This window comes from Callithrix jacchus, chromosome 4, assembly GCF_049354715.1.
Source record: "Callithrix jacchus isolate 240 chromosome 4, calJac240_pri, whole genome shotgun sequence".
NCBI lineage: Eukaryota > Metazoa > Chordata > Mammalia > Primates > Cebidae > Callithrix > Callithrix jacchus.
In genome coordinates, this window is record NC_133505.1 from 22,032,122 (window position 1) to 22,057,843 (window position 25,722).

At 39.9% G+C, this 25,722-nt stretch overlaps 1 long non-coding RNA gene across 1 annotated transcript in view; it reads right to left on the reverse strand.

Moving 5' to 3' along the window:
- Positions 1-5,827: 5,827 nt before the first annotated feature.
- The window catches only part of LOC118152787 (uncharacterized), a 51,250-nt gene continuing 31,355 nt past the window's right edge, over positions 5,828-25,722 (reverse strand). The window contains exon 4 of the long non-coding RNA XR_004741622.3: positions 5,828-7,688. This is a non-coding gene — a long non-coding RNA (uncharacterized LOC118152787). The remainder of the gene's footprint in view (positions 7,689-25,722) is intronic.

Here is a 25,722-nt window from a genome sequence, read left to right on the forward strand (position 1 = left end):
CAGGACATTGTGTTCCTTGCAAGGCACTTCATTTCTTTATGGGCACAGATCATACGTTTATGTAGAGAGACATCCATGTCCCCAGGGGTTGGGGAGGAAGAAGAGACACGTGAAGGCAAGTAGGATGTCATCATACCCTGACCCAGGCCACCTTAGGAGTCCCAGTGTCTGCAGACATTAGCCTGGAACCCATGCTAATTCCTCTCCCCACTTCAGAATCACAGCTGATAGAGTTGAGAGTCATCTCCTACTACAGTATTTGCATTTCACTAGGTAATTTACAGAAACTCTCCCAAGAGAATGAATAAAATTTACTAGTGAACCTGGTAGCGAGGTGAGAGTAATTTGAGGATAGGCAAACAAACACAAAAAAATACTATTTGGTGAATGAACAAATAGACACCTCCGTATTCAGCAGACTGGGCTTACATATTATCTTGCTATTTGTCTATAGTCTTAAATTCAGCCACTGACTTTCAGGGTGAAAGGTTGGAGTCAGACTCCTAAAATCATTTTGAATAGTGGCTGTTGGCCATTTTATTCTCCTTCTCAAGTAATGTTTGTTGAGGTCAGGGGAATATTGAGAGTGAGGGCTAATTTCTCTTTTACCCACTTTAAGCACTACTCAATTTTGTTTCATGCACATATATTTTTTTCATGCACATACATTGAGCATGTGATATGTGCTGACCACAGTGTTAGATCTAGGGTGTGTTGCGGACTGGACTAAGATGACAAAGCATCCTGGTTTGCCCCGGCTGAGAGGTTCCAAGAACACTGGACTTGGAGCTATAAAACTAAGGCAGTTCCAGGGAAACTGGAGGGAGTTGGTCACCCCTCCACCATCCGACCATTACTGGTAGAAAACAGAAGACTGATAGTAAACACAGAATTATAATACAACTGTGAGGCTGGGCATGGTGGCTCATGCCTATAATCCCAGCACTTTGGAAGGCCAAGGTGGGCAGATCACTTGAGGCCAGGAGTTTAAGACCAGCCTGGCCAACATAGCGAAACCCCATCTCTACTGAAAATAGAAAAATTAGGCAGGCATGGAGGCACACACCTGTAATCCAGCTACTCAGAGGCTGAGGCATGAGAATTGCTTGAACACAGGAGGTAGAGGCTACAGTGGGCCAAGATGGTGCCACTGTACTCCAACCTGGCTGACAGAGCAAGACCCTATCTAAAAAAAAACATGAAAACCCAACTGTGAGAAGATAAGTTGAGAAAGGAGAGGAGAAAGGAGTCCTACTTTGATGCTTAAGAAATTTTTCCCCCAAAAGAGACACTGAAGTTGTTATTAGAAGAATTGGTAGAAGCTCGCTAATAAAGCAAAAGAAAACCCGTTCTAAGAAAGGCCACAAATACGTGTGAAGACCTTGATGCTGGAGAAAGCACAGTGAGTGCAAGGAAACTGAATCCATCCTCTGTGACTGGAGTCCAGAAAAGAAGGGAGAAACTGCCTCAGGCCAGTGTCATAGACTTCTGCACATAGCATGATGGATTCTACCATAAAGGCAATGGGAAGTCATTGAAAGGCTTTCAGAAAAAAAATAAAGTCTACATGCCATCAGGCTTCACCCAAGGCCTCTGCTATGAAACTCTTCATTCTTTGTGAGGGGCAACCCTATGCCATGCTAGCTCTGAACCAAAGCCCCTCTCAGGCATAGTGAAACCAGCTGCTCCTCTTTTCAGCACCTACAAAGTGAAATGAGCATGGAAAGATGCCAATTTTAAGTAAGTAGTTATGGGTAAGTGTGAACTGCCCATGTTCACAGCTACTTGAAAACACCTTGGAATTCATCTGGCTCACCCCATCCTGTAAAAAGGCCCAACTGTCACCCAGGCACAACCCACAATGACCCCAGGCTCCCAATCACCCCCACCCCAGCCCCTCCATGCCTACTCCACTTTCTGGACCTCTGCATGGTGGACAGTTTATTTTGTCCTCAGCCTTTCCAAGTGCATCCATTTAACAGAAGGCTGGACTTTCCTACATCACTGTCCCAAATGTGGTGCCAGGACATTGGCATCACCTGGGAGCTAGTCAAGAAAGCAAATTCTTGGTTCCCTTGCAGACCTACTGCCTTAGAATCTCTGGGGAGGCTCCCGAAGGCTGCGTTGTGGCAGGCCCTCTAGGTGATGGTGATGCACACGTGGGTTTGAGAAGCATTGTCCTGAGCAAAACTCTGGCTTCCCAGCTGGCTCCATGCTGGACACTGCTTTCTCCCCATCTTACTGACCATGAAGAGTGGCAACAACTCCAAATCTAGTCCTCTCTGCTTCCTCACTGTTTCTAAACCTTTCCTTCACCTTGGTGGCAACCTCTAGCCCATTGGCCTCACTGCTTATCTGAGGTCTGTTGGTGTCCTCTCAACATACCTGACTTTCTATTTGGCTGTGATCCTCTCTTAACAACAACTCTCTTTCCATCCTGACCAACAACTCAAACTCCCTTTATCCCTAGACCTTCCGCTCTCTCCGCCTTTCCCATTCCTCATTTCCGGTGAATGCAACTCTACTTTCTCTGCCTTATTTCCAATTGCTGAGCTGTATTACAGTCAGATAACCAGCATTTCATTAGGGGTGAGCTCTCCACACCTTGCTTCCCCTCCCTCTTTCCTTCCATCTCTCCCACTTTCCTTCCTCTGTTCATTCCTTCTTTCCTTTCTCTTCTCTTCTCCTCTCCTCTCCCGTTTCCATACTTCTTTTCCTCCCTTCCTTTTTCATCTTGATTGGCTCCCGGTTGAATTCTCCCCAGCAGCTCTCTCATCCTCAAACACCCAAACCATTCTATAAAAGTCTGGCTGGGCTGGGCACAGTGGCTCATGCCTATAATCCCAGCACTTTGGGAAGCCAAGGCAGATGGATCATCTGAGGTCAGCAGTTCAAGACCAGCCTGGCCAACATGGTGGAACCCCGTCTCCACTAAAAACATAAAAATTAGCTGGGTATGATGGCAGGCGCCTGTAATCCCAACTACTTGGGAGGCTGAAGCAGGAGAATCGCTTGACCCTGGGAGGCAGAGGTTGCAGTGAGCCGAGATCACCCCATTGCACTCCAGCCTGGGCAGCAAGAATGAAACTCTGTCTAAAAAAATAAAAAGTCTGGATGAAGCCTTCTCATAACCAGGAATGTTCCAGTGAGGTCATTAGTTTCCCTCAGAATCACCTGGAAAGTTTGCTAAAGATGCAGATTCCTAGGCCAAACAGTGGAATTCTAGTTTCCCTCAAAGTAGTCCTTTAAATATTTGAAGATAATTAGCACATCCTCCCTAAGGCTTGTCTTCACTAAGTCAAATAGATCTATGATTCCAGGCATTTGTCTCACATGCTACTTGCCAGACCCCTTATATAATTCTGGCCAAAATCATTGCAAGGTCAACATTTCCATTTTTCTTTTGGCTTTGCTTGCACAAAGTGTCATCCTGAGCAAAGGGCCTTCTCTTTTTGTTCAAGCACATTTTGGAAATGTATCAATTTATTAGTTAAATACAGTTACCAAATGCGGTCAATCATCACAGTTGCTAAAAAGAGCTTTACAAAAAAAATGTTCAGGAGCCAAACCCTAACTTCACTGACTTAAAATTTCTAGAGGGTGAGGCAAGGACTCCTTAAAGATCTCTAGGGATTTCTGTTAATCAGCCAGCCCTGATGCACTACTGACCTGAGCCTTCAGAAAAACTTTTGGTTTTAAACTCTGGAAACTGCCTCTTGTCTCAAATAATTATTCATTCATTTAAGGATGACAGAAGAAAACATACTAAATGAGAACATGAATTTCCTTGGGTATTTAACAAGAAACTGAAACCCGAATATTTCTTTTTCTTTTTCTTTCTTTATTTTTAGCTAAGTATTTCTCTTTTGGTTCATCTCCCCGGATTAGAGTTTTTCAAACCCCATGATATTTTTGATGTATAATTCCAAGTAGAAATATCATTAGAGAAACAACAATTCATTAATATATCTTATCTCATTTAAAAACCATCACAGGAAATTATCTTTAAAAAAAAAAAAAAAACCTTTGGGGCCACTTGTTAGTATATCACAACAGAAAGCTTTGCTTTGAAATTATTTTCAAAAATCTACCCTTGGGACTTTCCATGGGAAATTAATTTTGGAAACCCATTCATAACTTAGACCCATTTCTCCCTTCTTTTCTCCACTCATTGTAACTATAAATCCTGGATGGTGTTCAGGAGGCAACTGAACGAGAACCCCGCAAGATGGTAAGATGAAAGCCACCAGATTTAGGGTCCCGGGACTGGAGGAACATAACAGGGGCAGGGCACCTTACATCCTCCCAGCCAACTCAAGACCCAAACCTGCTGACTCAGACCCAGCATTTCCTCACCCCAACCTAGCAACAGAAGGCAGCCGGGAAGCCTCATTCCTCTGCTGGAATAAACAGGAATTCCTCCTGCCACAGGAGGCAACCCTGCACCATTTATCACAGCATGCGGACCGGATGCCTGATCCCAGAGCCTCACCAGCAATACCGGAAGAGATGCTGTCCTACCCTGCAGGGCCTGAGACTCCTCCACCCCACTGAGAAATACCAGAGCAACAAGTAGCTGGTCAGGGAAACCTGGTCCCCATTCCAATGGGAACTTCGCTTCCCCACCAAGGTAGACACGAGGAGGCTCTCCTGAGGAAGACCCTCACGCCCTATAGCAGCCCAAGCAGGAACCAGTGAGAGCCTCGCTGGCAACAGTAAACCAAGCAGACAAATAACACCGCAAAGCCTCAGAAAATTAAACTACTGGCCGGGCACAGTGGCTCATGCCTGTAATCCCAGCAGCTTGGGAGGTCGAGGCAGGCGGATCACTTGAAATCAGGAGTTTGAGACCAGCCTGGCCAACATGGTGAAACTCCATCTCTACTAAAAACACAAAAATTAGCCGAGCATGGTGGTGCATGCCTGTAGTCCCAGCTACTCAGGAGGCTGAATTATCTCGGGAGGTGTAGGCTATAGTGAGCGGAGGTGGTACCATTGCACTCCAGCCTGGGCAGAGTGAGACTGAAAACAAGAAAAAGGAAAGGAAAGAGGTAAGAAAAGGAAGGGGAGGGGAGGGAGGGGAAGGGAGGGGAGGGGAGGGGAGGAAAAAAAGAGAGAAAATTAAACTACTGTTGGAACCACAGTAGTTTAGACAAGGGCTTTAACAATTAACCTATACGAGGTGACAACCTACCAAAATAAAAGACTTAAATGGGACCCAGTGTCGCTCAACATAATAGCCAAAATGTCCAGGATACAATAGAAATTGCCCATCACACCAAGAGAATCACAACTTGAATAAAAAGAGACAGCCAACTCACATCAGCATCAGTGGAATCCAATGCTGGAATGATCTGAACAGGATTTTAACTCAGCCATCAGAAAGCATATAAGCAATCCATCAGATCCCTTAAAACAAATAACAAATTAGAAAATCTTAGTGAAGAGATGGGAGTTATTTTTTTTAAGCCACATGGCAATTATCAATATGAAAAAACAGAATAACAAATAAAAATCTATCTATCCATAAAGAAATTCAAGACAATATGGAACAAATTTTTAGGAACATTATTCATTTTAATAGCTCCAGTTCTGGGGGCTCAATAAGGCTTGTCGGATGCATAGAACCCACACTATTGCAACTTCTTTCTGTAAGTTTAGGGTCCAGAAATGTGCAACATTTCAACAAGTGGCACAGCTAAAGGAAATCTGGAGGCGGAATATAGAATAATCTCAAAAAGGACCAAAAAAATGAAATGTATTCTACAGGTTTTTCATATATATATATATATATATATATATATATATATGCTATTTCATCCTTTTTTAAATAGTTCTTTATTACACTTTAAGTTCTGGGGTACATGTGCAAACATGCAGGTTTCCTACATAGGTATACACGTGCTATGGTGGTTGGCTGTGTCCATCACCCCATCATCTACATTAGGTGTTTCTCCCTCCCCTAGCCCCACAACCCTCAACAGGTCCCGACATATGATGTGCCTCTCCCTGTGTCCATGTGTTCTCATTGTTCAACTCCCACTTATGAGTGAGAACATGTGGTGTTGGCTTTCATGCAGTGTTTGGTTTTCAAACTAACCTGTGTTAGTTTGCTGAGAATGATGGTTTCCATAGGTTTTCCAATGATTCTGAATCTCACTGATGGTCATCTTGTTTTAGAATGCCTGTCAAAACAGCAGAGGCTCAAGCCCTACCGTAATGATTCTTTTTCCATGTGTCTTCCCTGGGTCCTGCGTTCCTGTTTAGCAAGTTTCTTAGCCAATATGTGGCTTGATTTGAGAGAACCAAACCTAAGAAACCATCACTCTTGGATGTAATGCCCATCCAACTTTTAGCCCTTAATATGAGACTATGAGTCCTAAAAGCCAGATGTCTTTGTAAACCTACTGGGGTCGTGAAATAAGATATAGCAATCTTGAAAATTCTATAGTATAGGCTTTTCTTGCTTGCTTTCCTCAGAGTTACCATCATTTATTCTCCTATGACCCCAATAAGGTACCTCAGAGCAGTATTAGAGGATGGTGTTTCATTATGTGAACTTCTCTAAATCATTTCTCCAAACGAAACGTTGATATAGCAGAAGGCTAATAATGTGGTTATATTATGTTGTATGTGCCACTGAATGGTCAGAAAATTCTATTTTGCAGTACATAAAAGGTTATTTGTTATGGCTCTCCAGTGATATTCCTTTCTAAACTTAATCATAGGCTCCGTCTTTTAAAATATGGAAGCTAAAATATTTACAACTGACGGCTGAAAATGTTGGCAAAATATTAATTTGACAAGTGTAGTTCTTTGTGCATCTTATTTTGGTGATAATGGATTTCTTAGACTGGGCCTTGGATATTGTCCTAAATGGTTGGAGGATCTTTGTCTTGGATCCAACTCAAACTCCATCCGGAAAACCATAAACTCAGAGAGGCCTCCACTAATACAACCCATTGTCATTTTCATTCATCACTTTGAGTCACAACGGTAAGTAAAGAGGCACTATAGCACCATTTTATGGGCTCACAAAAAAGTCTGTTAGACATTTTCAGGTTCCCATTTCTTGTTTTTAAATTATTCTTTCCTTTTAAGAAAAAAAAAATGGATCCCGATGATAAACACCTTTCCATGAAGGTACCTTGTCAGATAGAGGGGCATTTCTAAATAGCATGTTCCCAGATTCGATCAGGCTTGTTTTGTCTGGCAAATGAATTATGTAAACCTTATCCACCAGAAACTGTTTCAAGTCAATTAATTGTTGTAATTACTTAAGATTTCTTTTTAATGAATATGGCTCTCCAGGGATTCGATGATATCCTGTCATCTGTAGGGCCTGATAAATGAAATGTGATTTGTGGCTTACTGCAAACTGAACCCTGTACTTGAGCAATGTCTGCTTCCTGCGTGCTCGTTAAATGGAAGAAATGCCCTTGATGGAAGCAGGGACATTCATTATCAACAGTTCCCACTTAGCTTGAAAGTGAGGGGCTGAATTGACTGTACTCACCCTTCTTGCTCTCCTTCTCTCCTTCCGTCCCTTTGGAAGGGAATTAACCAAGCCCATGACCTCGGCGAAGCTGCACATCATAATCATCATCAGTCTCACCATTCCTTCACTCATCTCCATCAGGTTCAATAAATCGAGGTCTCGAACAGCTATATGGGGGTGATCTTGGAAGCTAAAATAGAAAGGAAAGCATTATTTTTCCAGCTTCTGCTGGCTCTCTCCCCATCTCTCTCTCCTCCGTCTCTCTCTCCACCCCCCAACTAATATTTCTCTCACTTTTAAGGATTCATCTCCCCAAGAGTTGATAAAGTAGGGTAACTGCTCTCTTTCAGGGGCACCCCATTTCCCAGTGATTAGTAAATTAGACTGGAGCTAAAGAAAGGGAATCTAAAATGGCACAGCAAAGTTCTGGAAACCAGTCCCAATTTTCTGAAATATGGACGCCCTCAAACAAAACTCTGTAATAAAGCACAAATTTTCAACTTATCTATTGTCTTCAGTGGTTTTGCTTTTGCCCAGCAAATCATTTAGTCTACCCCAATAAAATAATGTTTTTCTGAGACATTTCTATTTTGTGGAACTCATAAACTGTGTACTCATAAAGAGGTTTCTAGTCAAAATTTATAGAGAAAGTTGAAAATAATGAACATTAGTAAGCCCACAACACTCTTATCAAAAACAGTACCACTATACTCATGGTCTCAGCTCAAATGTTTTTTGATTCACAAATGAAAACAGTCAAATTGAAAATACTACAAGTAAAATACATGTTTTCTTTGAAATTCATCACTTTTGCTCAAATTTATGCCACTGGGTGAAACTGGTTATAATGCATACCTGTAATAAAACACAGCAACCAGAATTCTAAACGGTTATCAATTGTATGCCTCAACAGCAATGTTTGTTGACCTGAAGTGAAATAAGGTTTCACCTCCTTTATTGCAGTCTGTTACCATACCCTTACAAATTCACTAGCTTTAAACAAAATTTAAGTAAGAAACATTGATTTAAGGCTGTAAGACATTTTACAATGGCATATCTTGCCCCGCCTCAGCCCTGTACCCAAATGCCCATCAATGATAGACAGGACAAAGAAAATGTGGCACATATACACCATGGAATACTACGCAACCATAAAAAATGACATGTTTGTGTCCTTTGTAGAGACATAGATGAATCTAGAAACCATCATTCTCAGCAAACTGACACAAGAACAAAAAACCAAACACCATATGCTTTCACTCATAGGTGGATGATGAACAATGAGAACCCTTGGGCACAGGGAAAAGAACAACACTCACTGGGCTAGGTTGGGGGGGTGGAGGGAAGGGTAGAGGAGGGACAGTGGTGGGGTTGACAGGATAGGGAAGGACGACACTGGGAGAAATGCCTGATATAGGTGACGGGAAGGGAGATGGAGACAGCAAACCACCCCGCCTCCCCAGGATGCAGGATGTGCACATGTAACCCAGAGCCCAAAGTACAATTTAAAAAAAAAGTCATAACTGTAGGAAAAAAAAAACTAGAAATATCAAAAACATTTGAAATTGATAAATACGTTGAAGTATTCATTCGATCAATAAATACGTATTTAGTGCCTGACAAAGAGCCAGGTACTTGTCTAGACCTTTCGGTGACCATTGTGAACCACCAACTTGATCACCCCACTTATTCAAAGTTTACCACAAGCCAAGCACTGTCCCAAGAGCTTTGCAAACAAGACATAGTTCCTGTCCTCAAGGACTCACTGAGCCTTTAAATTCTCCTTTGTTTAAATAAAGATTTCACAAGACAGACCAGCTAGATTGCAATGTGCAGCTTCCATTGACTGGCCCTGTAAGGTGAGTACTCAGATAAACAGTTGTTATTATTTATTACCTGTACTGGGTAAGTACCCATTGCTGGGCATTTATGCAGATGGTACCCTCATGGCAAGGAGCTCCCCCAGTTCTGGGCCTGATGCCAACTCCCAATAACTGCACGACTTTTGGCAAGTTGTGGAAATCTCTTTTTTTTTTTTTTGAGACGGAGTTTCGCTCTTGTTACCCAGGCTGGAGTGCAATGGCGCGATCTCCACTCACCACAACCTCCGCCTCCTGGGTTCAGGCAATTCTCCTGCCTCAGCCTCCCAAGTAGCTGGGATTACAGGCACGTGCCACCATGCCCAGCTAATTTTTTGTATTTTTTTTAGTACAGACGGGGTTTCACCATGTTGACCAGGATGGTCTCAATCTCTTGACCTCGTGATCCACCCGCCTCGGCCTCCCAAAGTGCTGGGATTACAAGCTTGAGCCACCGCGCCCGGCCAGGAAATCTCTTTACCTTTGCTTCCTCCTCTGTCAAAATGCAAACAACATCCATGATGACGATGATGATGGTGGTACCTACCTCTTAAGATGTGTGTGAATTCAATGATTTAATGTATTGTAAGTACTTTGTGCTGGGGACACAACAACCGATCTATACATTGTTTGTTACTGTTATTATCACAGCCAGGCAAGGTAAGCATTACTATCTAAATTTAACCCGTGAAAAAATAAAGGCACAGAGAAATTAAGTAACATTCCTGATATTATATGACCAGGAAGAGAACTAAAATTCAGAACAGCTTTCTTTCCCAACACTGGCGAGTGCTGCTTAGGTGAACTGCTGTGTAAAATTCTGTAGCATATCAATTCTTTTCTCCTTCTTTTCCTCTTCCCGTACTTCCTCCTTCCCCCCTGCCCCTTCTTCCACCCCTTCTTTATCGTCATCAGCAGCAGTAACCACAGGCATGTATCGAGATCCCAGGTGGCTTACTACACTAGGAACATTGGGTTTGATGCCATTTTAGTTAGATGAAGTTTTTCCCTCCTAAGATAACGATGGTAAAGTGGCACAGAACAAATTGTAACCCTAAATAAACACCTATAAAATATGTGGTATTCGGTTCATTTTGCCATAAAAATTCACAATCTGATTGATTAAATAACTTGCCTAAGGTCACACAGAAAGTGCTTGAAAGTGAAAGACTGCCTGCTTCCCAACATGTGACGTAAAAATTGTTACAAGAGGCAATGAGTTTTCCCTGTTCCAACTTTATATATGTCTCCTAAGCCTCCTTTTGACTGAAGACACCTACAATTAAATATCTGACAGATCAAGTTCCCACTCATTTCATTTATTTTTAAATATTTTTTTCTGAGAATTTGCTCCCTTTTAATTTTCTACATACATTTCAGAATCATCTTCTCAAATTCTCACATTAATTTTGTTGTTACTTGTTGTTGTTTGAGACAGGGTCTCACTTCATCACCCAGCCTGGAGTGCAATGGTGCAATCACAGCTTACTGTAGCCTCGACCTCCTGGCCTCAAGCAATCCTCCCACCTCAGCCTCCCAAGTAGCTGGGACAACAGGTGCATGCACTACCACACCCTGCTAATTTTTGTATTTTTAGTAGAGACTGGGTTTCGCCATGTTGCCCAGGCTGGTCTCAAACTCCTGGGCTCAAGTGACCTGCCTGCTTCGGCCTCCCAAAATGCTGGGATTACAGGTGTGAGCCACTGTACCCAGCCAAAATTTTAATTAGAATTCTATTAAACCTATCAATTAATTTAAGAAATTTGACATACATACCTTAAATATTCAGCTCTCCAGCTAGCAATTTCATTTGTCTTTCTTTTAATTTGTCAACTTTTACTTTATTTATTATATGTTCCTAAATTTATTCAGGGAGATCCTGAACACTTCCGGTTCAAAATGCTCTAGGTATGCTCTTTTACAGTTTACTATTGACAATTTGTAAAAGACCCATTTTCCATTATATTTTCTAACTGGAAATTACTGATACTTCAGGAAAGTATTAATTTTTTAAAAATTATTTTAACCAGTAACTTATACTTGTCCCATCCAAGTGTGTTTTTCTGCTTTTCTTGGTCACATGGCTACCCAGATTTCCCAAACCCCCTTGAAACTCGGCAGGTGAAATGTCTGGCCAGGAATGTAGGTAGAAGTGATATTTGCAACGTCCAAGTTATCACTAAAAACATTTGTGTTTTTTTCCTGGAACACAAGCTTGACATGAATCGGGTTTTGTTTTGTTTTGTTTTTTCTGTTTTTTGGGACAGTCTTGCTCTGTCACCAAGCTGGAGTGCGGTGGCACAATATCGGCTCACTGCAACCTCTATCTCCTGGGTTCAAGCGATTCCCCTGCCTCAGCCACCTGAGTAGTTGGGACTACAGGCGCACGCCACCACGCCCAGCTAATTTTTTGCATTTTAATAGAGACGGGGTTTCACCATGACCAGGATGGTCTCGATCTCCTACCCTCATGATTTGCCCACCTCAGCACCCCAAAGTGCTGAGATTACAGGCGTGAGCCACCACACCCAGCCCTAGATGAATCGTTTTTAAGCACAAAAAATTAAGCAACATTCTAGAGCAGATATTAGCAAACTATGTCCTGTGGATCAGATCTGACCTGTAGCTTGACTTCTGTGTGGCCCATGAGCTAAGAATAGTTTTACCTTTATAGAAGGTTGTAAAAAGATAAATACAAAAGGAAGGGAGAGAAAGAAGGAAGGAGATGAGAGAGGGAGAAAAAAAAAATGTGACAGAGACTATATGAATCTCAAAGCCTATAGGGCTCATTACAGAGAACATTTGCCAATTTTCATCCTAGGGGATTATTGTCAGGAAGATAGAAAAAACCTGGGTCTCTGAATCACCACATGGAGCAGAGCAGTTCTATCATTCTTGAATGACTGATACTAGTGTGACAGATGAAAATAGATTTCTACCTTATTTAATCTATCATATTCAGGCTCTCCTTGTTATAAGAACCATTAATCTAATTAACTAACTAACATTATTAGTTTGGACAGTTTTTCAGTTGGTCTCTTGCAATTTCTAGATAAACTACCATTGGCAAACAATAATAAGGGTTTTTTTTTCTCCTAGTAACAAACATGTTACGTCTTCTATCCTTGTTTTTGGTCCTATTTTTTAATAGCTGGAGCTTTCAGGACAACATAAATTGATAGTGGCAGTAGCATACATCCATGTTTTGTTCTAAATTATAAAGGCAATGCCTCTAGCTCTTTACTGCCTAGTAAACTATTGCCTTTTAATTGTAGATATTTTTCATTATCCTAAGCATATTCAGAAGAAAAATTGTTCAACGTTTTTTCTCCTCTTTGATTTATCTTTTTCAAGTTTTGATATCAAATGTATTCTACTTTTATGAAAAGAATCGGAAAGTTTTCCATCTATGATTAGCTTGTATGTGTTTAGGAAGAGTTATAATTTAAACAGTTGAAAAAAAATTATGTCAGAATAGTCAAGTCATAGAGCATTTATTCTTCAAAAAATTTTTGATTTCTTTCATAGCAATATTCAGTTATTCATTTCCTGAGTTAATTATGATAATTCATTTTTCCTTTAAAAGGAAATAATTTGCCACCAAATTAACACTTATGTTAATAGTCTTATGTTAATAGACCTCTACACACCATTCTCTTTAAATTATTTGATTTATTTAATATCTGATGTAAAAATTGCTTTCTTATTTTGCTTCCTTCTCTTCTCTCATTTTTTGTTGTTGTTTATCAGAATTTTCAGACATTTGTTGCTTATAAACTTTTCTCCAAAAAGCATATTCTTTGATTTTGTAATTTGATTTTGTATTTGCTTTCTAACAAATTTATTTTGTGGTGGGGTTTATTTGTATAATACATGCATAATATCGTATAATTTGCATAAGTTGTATATTATTTCTATGTTTGTTATTAAGCTTTTAAATCAACTGTATAATTCTTACTTTTTTCTTTTTCAATAATAGAAATTTATTCTACAACAAATTTACATCAGATACCAATTCCTGTTAGTCACAGTCTGTTACTTTTGAGAGGTAGTGATCTTCATCACACTATTTTAAGATAATTTGTGTTGTAGTTTGGGGTTCCCAGAAAGTGGACCCTGAACAAGCACTTGAGTATAGAAAGTTATCTAGAATGTGATTCTAGGAAGCATAAAAGAGGAAGTAGTGAGAGTGATTTGGGCAGGAGAAAAGCTAGTAAAGAGTGAATTAATAAGTCGTTTACTGCTATGAGCAACGGGAGCTCCATCTCTGAAAAAAAGTTGATTGCATGTCCTGGAAATGTCCCATTGAGGAAAGGGGAAGCTGGAATATGTGTCCGTAAACATTCCTGAGGGTGTTAAATCCTCAGTAACTCTAGGCAGCCATGCCTGTGAGCAAAGCACACTGAAGAAATCCTTAAAGCAAAGAAATATAAAGCCATGGTGGTTTGAGGCAGGAAGTTATCACTACTCATGGAGGCTGCTCATCTCAGCTGCAAGTGAACTTAGACAAGGGCAGGGGGGCTACAGATCAGCACCAACAGCATCTGCTGCACTGTGTAATTAGAGATTTGCTTTCATTTTTATTTAAGAATGTTTTCTTTTCCCAAGTGGTTTGTTGGGGCTTCATTTTTTAAATGCATATGCTTTTAAATTTTAACACGAGTCTTCATTACACATTTAAATACACATTCTTAGCTGTAATATGTAAGTTATTCTGTAAATGGAAGAAAGGCCTACAGATGAATCTTTGGGAAATTTTACATTTCAGAGCAATAAACACTATTGTTTTTAGCATAGCTGTTTTATGGATTTCTTTTACTCATTCAATTAGTATCTACTCCAGGATGTTATTGTTAAAATCATGTAACATTTTTACATTCCCTTAAGTCTTTTTATTTTTAAATAATTTCAGAATCAGAAAAATTGAAAGAAAAGTACAGACAACTCCTGCATAAACTTCATCCAAATGTAAGGGTCTCTTTCTGGGCTCAATTCTGTGTTGTTGATCTATTTGTCCATCCTTTCGCAAATATCACACCGGTTTGATTATTAGAGCCTCATGGGAAATTTTAAAGTCCGCTAAATACCATTGACAGCTGAGAAAATGCATTCTGCATTTGTTGGATATAACATTCTATAAACGCCCATCAGGTCAAGGTGGTTGATAGCATTGTTCTGATATTGTTTGGTTTAATTCATTTTGTGTGAGAATACCTGAGACTGGGTAATTTGGCTTTTTGTTTTATTTATGTATTTTTTAATGGTTTTTTTAGTTCACAGTTCTGCAAGCCGGGAAGTTCAAGGTCATCGCCCCAGCTTCTAGTGAGGGCTTTTGCGCTGCATCACAACATAGCAGATGAGGAGTAAACACATTCAAAGAAGAAAAAATCTGAGGGGTGTCCTGGCTCTACAACTTTCACTCTTGAGGAAACTAATCCACTCCCACAAGAACTAACCCAGTCTCCCAAGACAATAACCCACTACCTGGAAAGCAACACCAAGCAATCTGTGAGGGATCTGCCCCCATAATCCAAACACCTCCCACTGAGCTCCACTTCACAAAATCATCACATTAGGAATTAAATTTCAACATGAATTTTGGAGGGGACAAATATTCAAACCACAACAATGACGTTATTGGTTTGTGTAGTTGTTTTATCAATTGCTAAGAGAGGCATGTTGCGGTCTCACGTTTTCATGGAATTTACTTCAATTCTATCAATTTTTAATTAAAATATTTTGAAACTCATTATTAGACTTAAACACATTTGAGACTGTTATCACTTCCTGAAAAACAAACTCTTCAATCATTTTCAAATGTCTTTATCTCTGATAATGCTCTTTGCCTTGAGGTCTGTTTTATCTGATATGAGTTCCACTCCACTCTACTTATTATTACTATTTGCACAATATATCTTTTTCTATCCATTTCCTTTTGATCTGTCTATAGCTTTATAATTAAGCACTTTTGTATACAGTACATATTTAAGTATTGCTTATTATCCACTATGATCATCTATGCAGTTTAATTGGAGTGTTTTGTTCATTGATATTTAGTGCACTGTTGGTATTGGAATTAGGCCAATCATTTTATTATTTACTCACCATCTGTCCTTTTAAATTCTTGGTCTCTAGTTTCTCTATTCTTGCCTTATTTTAGATTCTTTTAATTTTATAAAAAATTTTATTTATCAGTCAGCTTTCTAGCTTTACTGTCTTGCATATTATTCATTGGACACTATGGGGATAACAATACTTCCCATATTCTATGCTACAGCTGGTATACGTATCACATCTGTAGACAGTATGTGCCCCCACAAGAATTTTGTATAATTATTGCTTTAAACAGACCTATGTAGTGTAAAAGAAAGAAAAAGCTTATTTTATATTTACTCAGGTATTTACCATCTCTACCACTTTTTTCCTGAAAATATAAATTTACATCTAGCATTATTTTCTTTCAGTCAAAAGACCTTCAGTAGCATTTTAGTGCATGCGTACTGTTGACAAATTCTCTTGTTTTTTATTTGAAAATGTTTTTTGTTTGTTTGTTTGCCTTCATTTTTAAGGACGTTTTCACTGAATATAGAATTTGGAATTGAAAGCTTGTGTTTTTCTTTCAGCAGTTTAAAGAAGTTATTCCATTTCCTTCTGGTCTCCAGAGTTTCTGATGAGAAATCAGTGATATTCAGAATGTTGTCCTATTGTATATAGAACGTCATTTTTCTCTGGCTGATTTAGATATTTTCTTTTTATATTGAGCTTACTTCAAGTACTTCCTTTTTTTTTTTTTTTTTTTTGCCAATTCTCCCTCTTCTTTTCTTCTGGGACTCAAATTACTCATATATTAGACACTTTGATATTTTCTATGGTTTCACATGGGTGTTTTAAATTCATTTCTGTTTAAATTATATTCTCTTTATCCTACAGCTTGAATAATTTCAAGGTCACTAATGCTTCTGTTGAGTCCAGCATGCTGTCAAGTACATACGGTCATTTTTAAATTTTAGATATTGTATTTTTTACTTACATAATTTCCATTTATTTCACTTTTTCATAGTTTATAATTCTCTGGTGCAATTGCCAATATTTTCATTCATTTTAAGTATATTTTCCCCTACCCTTGAGCATAATTGTAATAGCTGTTTTAAAATCCTTGACTGCTAATATGTGGTCCTGGACTTCTGTCCTATGGTTCTTTAAGCCAGTAGGATGATGGGTTTTCATCCATGTTTTGACAACCTCATAGGATAACAACCAGGACTTGCCCTCAAGCTAAAAGCCTTAAGAATGTGAGACTCACTCTTCTCTTCCTTGGTTTAGCTTTTAGTGCTCCTCTAGAAACTGCCTGCTTTTATTTGTTCCCGGTGTCTTCAAGCGGTTGCTTTTTAAGATTCTGTCCCAAGGATATTGTTTATTATTTGGGAAATTGCTGAGTTTATAGGAGCTAATATGCCATTATCAATTAATCACTTTTGACCATACTTTCTGTGATTTTCTAAAATTGACAATGCCATGCAACTTATATAATGGAAATTCTGTGATTATCAGAAACTTTCAAATTTGAGTAATGTATATGAATAAAATAATCTCATCACTATTTGTTTGAAATTGCCGTTTTACCTGCAGGTAAACCACTAGGGAATATTAGAAGTTTTACAGAAGAAACTTGGTGAAAACCACCTATCTGTATAATAGATATACTTGCCTTTTTTTCTCTCTTCTTTTTTCCTCAGAACGTTACACTTTTTGTTTTACCTCTTTTTATTGTATTTATTTTTTTTAACTTTAATTTCTGGGGTACATGTGCAGATCTTGCAGGACGGTCACATAGGTATACACATGCCATGGTGGTTTGCTGCCTCCACCCCCTGCACTTACATTAGGTATTTCTCCTAATGTTATCCCTCCCCAATCTCCCCACCCTCTGCTATCCCTCCCCTAGTTCCCCAACTCCTTCAACAGACCCTGGTGTGTGACGTTCCCCTCCCTGTATCCATGTGTTCTCATTGTTCAACACCCACTTATGAGTGAGAACATGTGGTATTTGGTTTTCTGTTCTTGTGTCAGTTTGCTGAGAATGATGGTTTCCAGATTCATAAATGTTTCTGCAGAGGACATGAACTCATCCTTTTTATGGCTGCATAGTATTCCATGGTGTGTATATACCACATTTTCCTTATCCAGTCTATCATTGATGGGCATTTGGGTTTGTTCCAAGTCTTTGCTATGGTAAACAGTGCCATGATGAACATACATGTGCATGTGTCTTTATAACAGAATGATTTATAATCCTTTGGGTATATAGCCAGTAATGGAATTGCTGGGTCAAATGGAATTTCTATTTATAGATCCTTGAGGAATTGCCACACTGTCTTCTGCCATAGTTGAACTAATTTACACTCCCACCAACAGCATAAAATGCATTCCTATTTCTCCACATCCTCTCCAGCATCTGTTGTCTCCAGTTTTTTTAATGATCACCATTCTAACTGGCATGAGATGGTATCTCAATGTGGTTTTGATTTGCATTTCTCTAATGACCAGTGATGATGAACATTTTTTCATGTGTGTAGGTCACATAAATGTCTTCTTTTGAAAAGTGTCTGTTCATATCCTTTGCCCACTTTTTGATGGGGTTGTTTGTTTTTTTCTTGTAAATCTGTTTTAGTTCTTTGTAGATTCTGGATATTAGCCCTTTGTCAGATGGGTAGCTTTCAAACATTTTTTCCCATTCTGTTGATTGTTGGTTCACTCTAATGATTGTTTATTTTGCTGTGCAGAAGCTCTTAAGTTTAATTAGATCCCATTTGTGTATTTTTGCTTTTGTTGCCATTGCTTTTGGTGTTTTAGTCATGAAGTCCTTGCCTATGCCTATGTCCTGAATAGCATTGCCTAGGTTTTCTCCTAGGGTTTTTATGGTGTTAGGTCTTATGTTTAAATCTTTCATCCATCTGGAGTTAATTTTTGTATAAAGTGTAAGGAAGGGGTCCAGTTTCAGCTTTCTGCACGTGGCTAGCCAGTTTTCCCCACACCATTTATTAAACAGGGAATCCTTTCCCCATTGTTTGTTTTTGTCAGGTTCGTCAAAGATCAGGTGGTTGTAGGTGTGTGGCGTTACTTCCAAGGCCTCTGTCCTGTTCCATTGGTCTATATCTCTGTGTTGATACCAGCACCATGCTGTTTTAATTACTGCAGCCTTGTAGAATAGTTTGAAGTCAGGTAGCATAATGCCTCCAGCTTTGTTCTTTTTGCTTAGGATTGTCTTGGCTATGCAGGCTCTTTTTTGGTTCCATATGAAGTTTAAGGTGGTTTTTTCCAGTTCTGTGAAGAACGTCAATGCTGGCTTGATGGGGATAGCACTGAATCTATAAATTACTTTGGACAGTATGGCCATTTTCACTATATTGATCCTTCCTAACCATGAGCATGGAATGTATTTCCATCTGTTTGTGTCCTCACTTATTTCCTTGAGCAGTGGTTTGTAGTTCTCCTTGAAGAAGTCCTTGACGTCCTTTGTTAGTTGTATTCCTCGGTATTTTATTCTCTTTCAAGCAATTGTGAATGCGAGTTTGCTCATGATTTGGCTCTCTGTCTGTCTGTTATTGTTGTACAGGAATGTTTGTGATTTTCGCACATTGATTTTGTGTCCCTAGAATTTGCTGATGTTTTCTCTCTTCGTAATTCTTCAGTCTCAGTTCATCCTCATCTTAAATAGACAGGTATCCCATTCTCCAGAAAACAAAATCCTAGGTGCTAAATTTGAGACACTTTATACTGACACTTACTTCTCCACTCCCTCTACTGAAACACACGGCAAATATTATCGACTTCTACTTCTCTATTCAAAATAGTACTTGCATTTCTCTTCATTAAGACTCAGATTCTGGACATGTAGTATGTGCTCAATAAATACTCAGATAAATGAAAGAATCTCATCCATCATTATGCCTCTGTACATTTTTCTTGAGCCACTACTTCAGCCAGAAATTCCTTTGCTAAGAACAAAATAGTCTTAATTGAATATTCTGCACAGTCTTGGTCTCTAAGTCTCAAACCCTAAATTATGTTTAACATTTCTTCTAGTAAATATTTAATTCCAAATATGATTGATAATAAACTAGAAACAAAGAGGCTCAAAGCTTCTTTAGCAGACATTTATTTTCCTCCCTCTATCCTCTCCCAGTTCTTGGTTCATTTAATGTCAGCCAAGGAGGCTTATCCCTGGATGACAGGTCTATGCAGTTCCCCAAGCAAGTGGGTGGATAAAGTGATAATAGAAGTGATCCTCAAGTAGTTCAGAGGTGAAAGTTCTCTGAGACCTGCTCCAACTTGGAGTTACTTGTGCTGAGTTTTAAACATCTCATCTGGAAGAGTCCATTCCATTATCTAGTGTGGAAAGTGATTACTTTCCAGAAACCTGTTCTTTAGTGTCACTTACTGAATTCTTTGCAGCAAGTGGAAGTTTCTTTGTTCTCATCTGACTATGGGGCGCCCCACCCTGACAAATGGCCTCTAATAGCTAGGACCAATCATCCAGGCTTCTGCCTGTCAATTATTTGCACTCTGAGTCCCCCGCTTTGATGTATACATTTACTTTCTTATACCATTCATTTTTCTTTAGCTATTATCTCATCTCAATTAATACTTAATGGTTTTAGATCATCCTCTTCTATGCCATCATCATAGGTAATTTATAATGCTGAATTATAAAGTATTATTACTTTGGGCAATATGGCCATTTTCACAATATTGATTCTTCCTAACCATGATCATGGAATGTTTTTCCATCTGTTTGTGTCCTCTCTTTCCTTGAGCAGTGGTTTGCAGTTCTCCTTGAAGAGGTCCTTCACTTCCTTTGTTAGTTGTATTCCTAGGTATTTTATTCTAGTGATTTATTGTGACTTTTGCACATTAATTTTGTATCCTGAGACTTCACTGATGTTTCACCTTTTTTTAATTCTTCAGTCTCAGTTCACCCCCATCTTAGACAGGTATCCCATCTTTTATGCAGAAAACAAAATCCTAGGTAGACAGATGTTTATATATTTAACTAAAGAAGTATTTTTTACTTGCTTACCTTCATACACACCAGGCTATGCTCATATACAATCCACATCCCTTTAATAGGAAATTGAATGGATACAAAGGCTTGTGAGATATAAATCTTATTCATAGTAAAAGAACTCCTGCATCTGAAGATTGTCCTATAAATCATCTCTACAACATGCATTAAATCATGTTTCTCTGTTTAGACTCTGACCCAAGGTTTTCTGATGTCATGCAGTGTCTTTGCCTCTAGATGCTCCAAATGCCCATCTATACTTCTTACCTCTCCTACACTCCAGAGGTTTCAATTCACATCTCTTTACACTATAGTTCCTTAAGTGTTTAGAGATCCTCTTACAAAAACTTTCTCTACAGTCTCTTTCTTCCCCAAAGAGTATATATAATGTGATAAAACCAACCTCCAAACTCAGCCTTATTTGGATGAATAATTAAGACTTTTTCATTTGTGTATTTTGTCCCTATTGATTCACAAAATTCTCTTAGTTTTTCTTTTGTTTTGTGTTGCTGTTGTCATTGCCTTAGTTTTTCTTTTGTTTTGTGTTGCTGTTGTCGTTGCCCTTCTTATGTATTGAAACAGTCACAAAATAACCAGTCAACTCAGGCAATTTTAAGAGCAATCACTTAAGCAATGTATAGTAATGACAGATTAAAAAATAGGTAAATTAGATGTTCCCTATTTAGCCATTATTTGTAGATATAAACATAATTCTCTATTCATATATGAAGTCTTTGTTTATTTGCATTAAGCCTGCATGGCCATATCTGTTCAAATTTGCAGAGTGTCATATTTTATTATGATGATCATTATAAAATAGATTGCTAATATCTTCCCCTTGCCCAAAATCTGTCGGAGATATTTTAGGTATCACTGCATCACTAACTCAAGCTGTTCATATAGAATGAAGGTAATCAGAATTAAGAGAAAAAATAGGAAAGAAAATAAAAACCATTTCACAAAAGTGCAGGAGCACATGAAAACTTGTCTAGCTAATCATCAGGAGTATAAAATTTTTATATCTCGGTTAATAAGCACCACCTGTGTTTATAAGAAGTCTCTGATGACTTGTTGTTTTGACTCTTGCAAAGAATATAAAACGTTCTCAGATGGATTTCACAGAGTATATGCAGATTATTAATATACTTTTAAAGCCCACCATATGACTGATGCAGCCTTCAATGTCTTCTATCCACTCCTTACTACATACTTTCTTCTTTAATTTTTTTATTGAAATGATATAGTATTAAAAAAATCATTGACTACATATAAATCAATTGTCTGTGACATGTTTCAGGGAAAAAGAAAACATCAAGATTGCCAATAACAGGCACTCAGTCTCATAAAACTTGTAATCAACTTCCAAGCCAAGGCGTAAACTGTAATATATTGCCACAAACCTATGACAATAATAAACTATTTGAATTGCACCTTCACATTCTCAGTCGTTAATAACAAATAAGCAAGAAAAAATTTTGACAGTCATTCATTTTAATGGGTGTCTGCTTGTTTATCAGATTGTGTCATCTGGCTTTACGAAATACAGCCTTAGCCTCGGAAGGGGAGGTAAGGAGAAAGCGTCTATGCTTTGGGTGATAACTACAGACAATGAGAACTCCATTCATTGGAAAATTCTAAGAGTAACTTATTCTTTATCTCCTCTCAAACAAAGATTATACCAAGCCTTTCCTTAGTCCTAAGTAAAAATAAAAACGCAGAATCTCCATCTGAATAATTTTTATCAGTAGGACTCCTCCAGTTATCTATTGCTGCAGAAAAATACCTCAAAATGGTGGCTTGAACTAGTAACCATCGTTTATTTGGCTTATAAATCTGTTAGCTAGCTGGGCCCACTTGGCAGTTGTCATTTGAGATATTTCAAACAGTGGCAATCAGTCTGTGGCTGGGTCTGAGGGCGGGGTTGCCTTGAGAGCTTTTCACTCATGTTTAGTTTCTGGGCTGGCAGGATTCAAACAGCTGGGTGCTGGAACAGCTGGAGTTCCTTGGGCGCCTCTCTCTGCCTCTCATCTCTCCATGTGGTCTCTGCGTGTGCTGGCCTCAGGGTAGCCAGACGTTTCATGTGGTGACTGAAAGCTCAGAGCAATTGTCCTGAGAGGGAGCAGGTGGAAACAGAATCACCTTTTATGACCTAACATCACAAATCACACTGTGGCCGTGCTCTGCTAGCCAAGACTGTCACACAAGCCCAGGTTCAAGGGGAAGAAATATAGATGCCACCTCTTGGAGAGGAGTCAATGAAGTTCTTAGATAACATGGTAAACAGTGTGGTCAATTATTTTTGCAAAATACACTCTGCCACCTAGATATCTGTAGCACACTTATACACTCCAGTGCACGCATACTCACACACAATAAACATTGGAATACCATGAGGCTAATAGTGCAGTGTTTCCTAAAATGCTTCCAAAAGCTCTCATAGTTATGCTGTAGTTATTTTGTAAATGACCACATTAGACAAATAGAATTTGGTTCATAAAAAGATGTCTTAGTGCCTTTAATACACCAAGAGACAGAAAGAAACTCAGAAGCTTGTTGCTCAAAATAGGGCTTATGGGCCGGGCGCGGTGGCTCACACCTGTAATCCCAGCACTTTGGGAGGCCAAAGTGGGCAGATCACCTGAGGTCGGGAGTTCGAGACCAGCCTGACTAACATGGAGAAACCCTGTCTCTACTAAAAATACAAAATTAGCCAGGTGTGGTGGGTGCATGCCTGTAATCCCAGTTACTTGGGAGGCTGAGGCAGAATTGTTTGAACCCAGGAGGCAGACGTTGCGGTGAGCCAAGATTGTGCCATTGCACTCCAGCCTGGGCAACAAGAGTGAAACTCTATTTCTGTCTCGAAAAAAAAAAAATAGGGCTTATGGACCAGCAGCATCACTTGGGTGCTGGTTAGGAATGCAGACTCTCAGGCCCCACATGGACCTACTGAGTTAGCATCATCCCCAGGTGATCTGCATGCACATCAGCTTCAAGAATCATTGTCTTAGAGGACTGTGTGGTATGGCGTGCTGGCCAAACAAACGTGTCTATGGAGTCCTACCCTGGGCACTTCCTGGGATTACTGGGAATTCACTCTGGGATCACTGTGATATGAGTGTTCATAGGGACATGCAGCCTCCCCACACCCTGCCCGACTCTCTAAAACTTCTCCAAGAAAACGTGATGGCTCAGATTTCAGGCCTGAGAGGAGTGAAAAAAAAGCTCCTGGCACCTAACAACTTGGCTGTCTAACCTCTTCTCACCCTCCCCACAGTCCACTGGGGCCTGGGAAGGCAGGCTCTATTCATAGCTTCCTATTTGGTTGGAATTTCCCCCACACCATAATCTAATTTATAGTTCACTCTTCACTGCACCCCAGTGCCCAGTGCTAGGCACATAGGAGGGAGTCAATCAAACTCTGCAGAATGAAAGAATAAATGGGCAAGATGCAGTGGCTCACACCAGTAATACCAACACTTCCAGAAGGCAAGACAGGAAGATTGCTTAAGGCTAGAAGTCCAAGACCAGCCTGGGCAACACAGCATGACTCCAACTCTACAAAACTTAAAAAAAAAAAAAAAGCCATTGCCAGGTGCAGTGGGTCATGCCTGTAATCCCAGCACTTTGAGAGGCCAAGGCGGGCATATCACTAGGTCAGGAGTTCGAGACCAGCATGGTGAAACCCTGTCTCTACTAAAAGTACAAAAATTAGCTGGGTATGGTGGTGCACACCTGTAATCCCAGCTACTCAGGAGTCTGAAGCAGGAGAATCACCAGCTGTTCCAGCACCCAGCTGTTTGAATCACTTTTTAGAGACTAAATAGCAGAGGCCAACCCAGGAGGTGGAGGTCGTGGTGAGCCAAGGTTGCACCACTGCACTCCAGCCTGGGCGACAGAGTGAGATTCCATCTCAAAAAAAAATAAAATAAAATAACCATGTGCTTGGTAGTAAATGCCTATAGTCCCAGCTACTTGGGAGGCTGAGGCAGGAGGACTGCTTGATCCCAGGAGATCAAGGACGTAGTGAGCCATGATCATACCACTGCACTCCAGCCTGGATGACAAAATGAGACCCTGTGTCTAAGAAAAAAAGAAGTGGGGTTGAGTGTGGTGGCTCATGCCTGTAACCCCACTGCTTTGGGAGGTAGAGACAAGAGGATCACTTGAGACCAGAAGTTTGAGACCAGCCTGTGCAGCATGGCGAGCCCCTGTATGTACAGAAATTCGTTTAAAACATTAGCCAGGCATGGTGGCACATGCCTGTAATCCCAACTACTTGGGAGGCTGAAGCAGAAGGATCACCTGAGCCCAGGCAGTGGAGGCTGCAGTGAGCTATGGTCATGCCACTGTACTTCAGCCTGGGAGACAGAGCAAGACCTTGTCTCAAAAAAATAATAATAATAATAATAAGTGGATGAATGTTAGCAGATGGGGAACAGAGGAAGAAACCAGTTCATGGCTATCGGAACTGGTTCAGGAAGAGCAGCCACGGCATCTGTCCCCTTTTCCAGTATACCTGTGCTCTCCACCCAGAGAGGCTGAAGCTTCCTGAGCACAAGGCCCTTGTCTTACTCAAATGTGCGTTCCCTGTGTCAGTTGTTCAGCAGAGGACGCAGGACCATTTACAGAATGACAGTAAGTTTTATTCAGAAGCCTCACTGAAAACTACAGACTGAGTCCAACAGCCCGGGGGCAGCTCTGTCAGACTGCTCCAACGCAGTACTGCAACTCACGGTTTAGATACAGGGGGTGAAGATTCAGTACGTGCAAATCTCATCGAAGTTTGGGTGTGACAGTACAACTGGGTATAGATTACTAAAGCGCATTTGGTTACAGATTGTGGACGCAGAATCACATCATCTGTCAGATGTGTCAGATGTTATCTTATGTGTAGGAAAAAACAGGGCTAGGGTCATTTATCTTTTAAGGAATGTAATGACTCAGGCAAGAGACGTGGGGAGGGTGTGTGCTCTATTCTGTGTTGTCTTCAAGGCGTTCTTCCAGAGAGCTGCGTTTCATTGGAGTTGCGGGTTCAAGCAGCAATGGGCAAACGCGGCTTCTTATGTTGGTTACTTTGTCTCACAATAGTCAAGGCTGTGTATATACTGGCAGCCTTTTCCCAATCTCCACATTCCACCTTGTCTTTTTTCTCCTCCTCCTTCTCTTGTAAGCATACAGCACTCAAAGTTGTTCTGTTTATTGTGAAGAAGTAGGGAAGAGGAGGAGGGAGAAGGATGTCAGGGGTTTGAGGGATTTGGGGGTAATCAAAGAAGGTATGACCATAAGAAACAGCAACACAC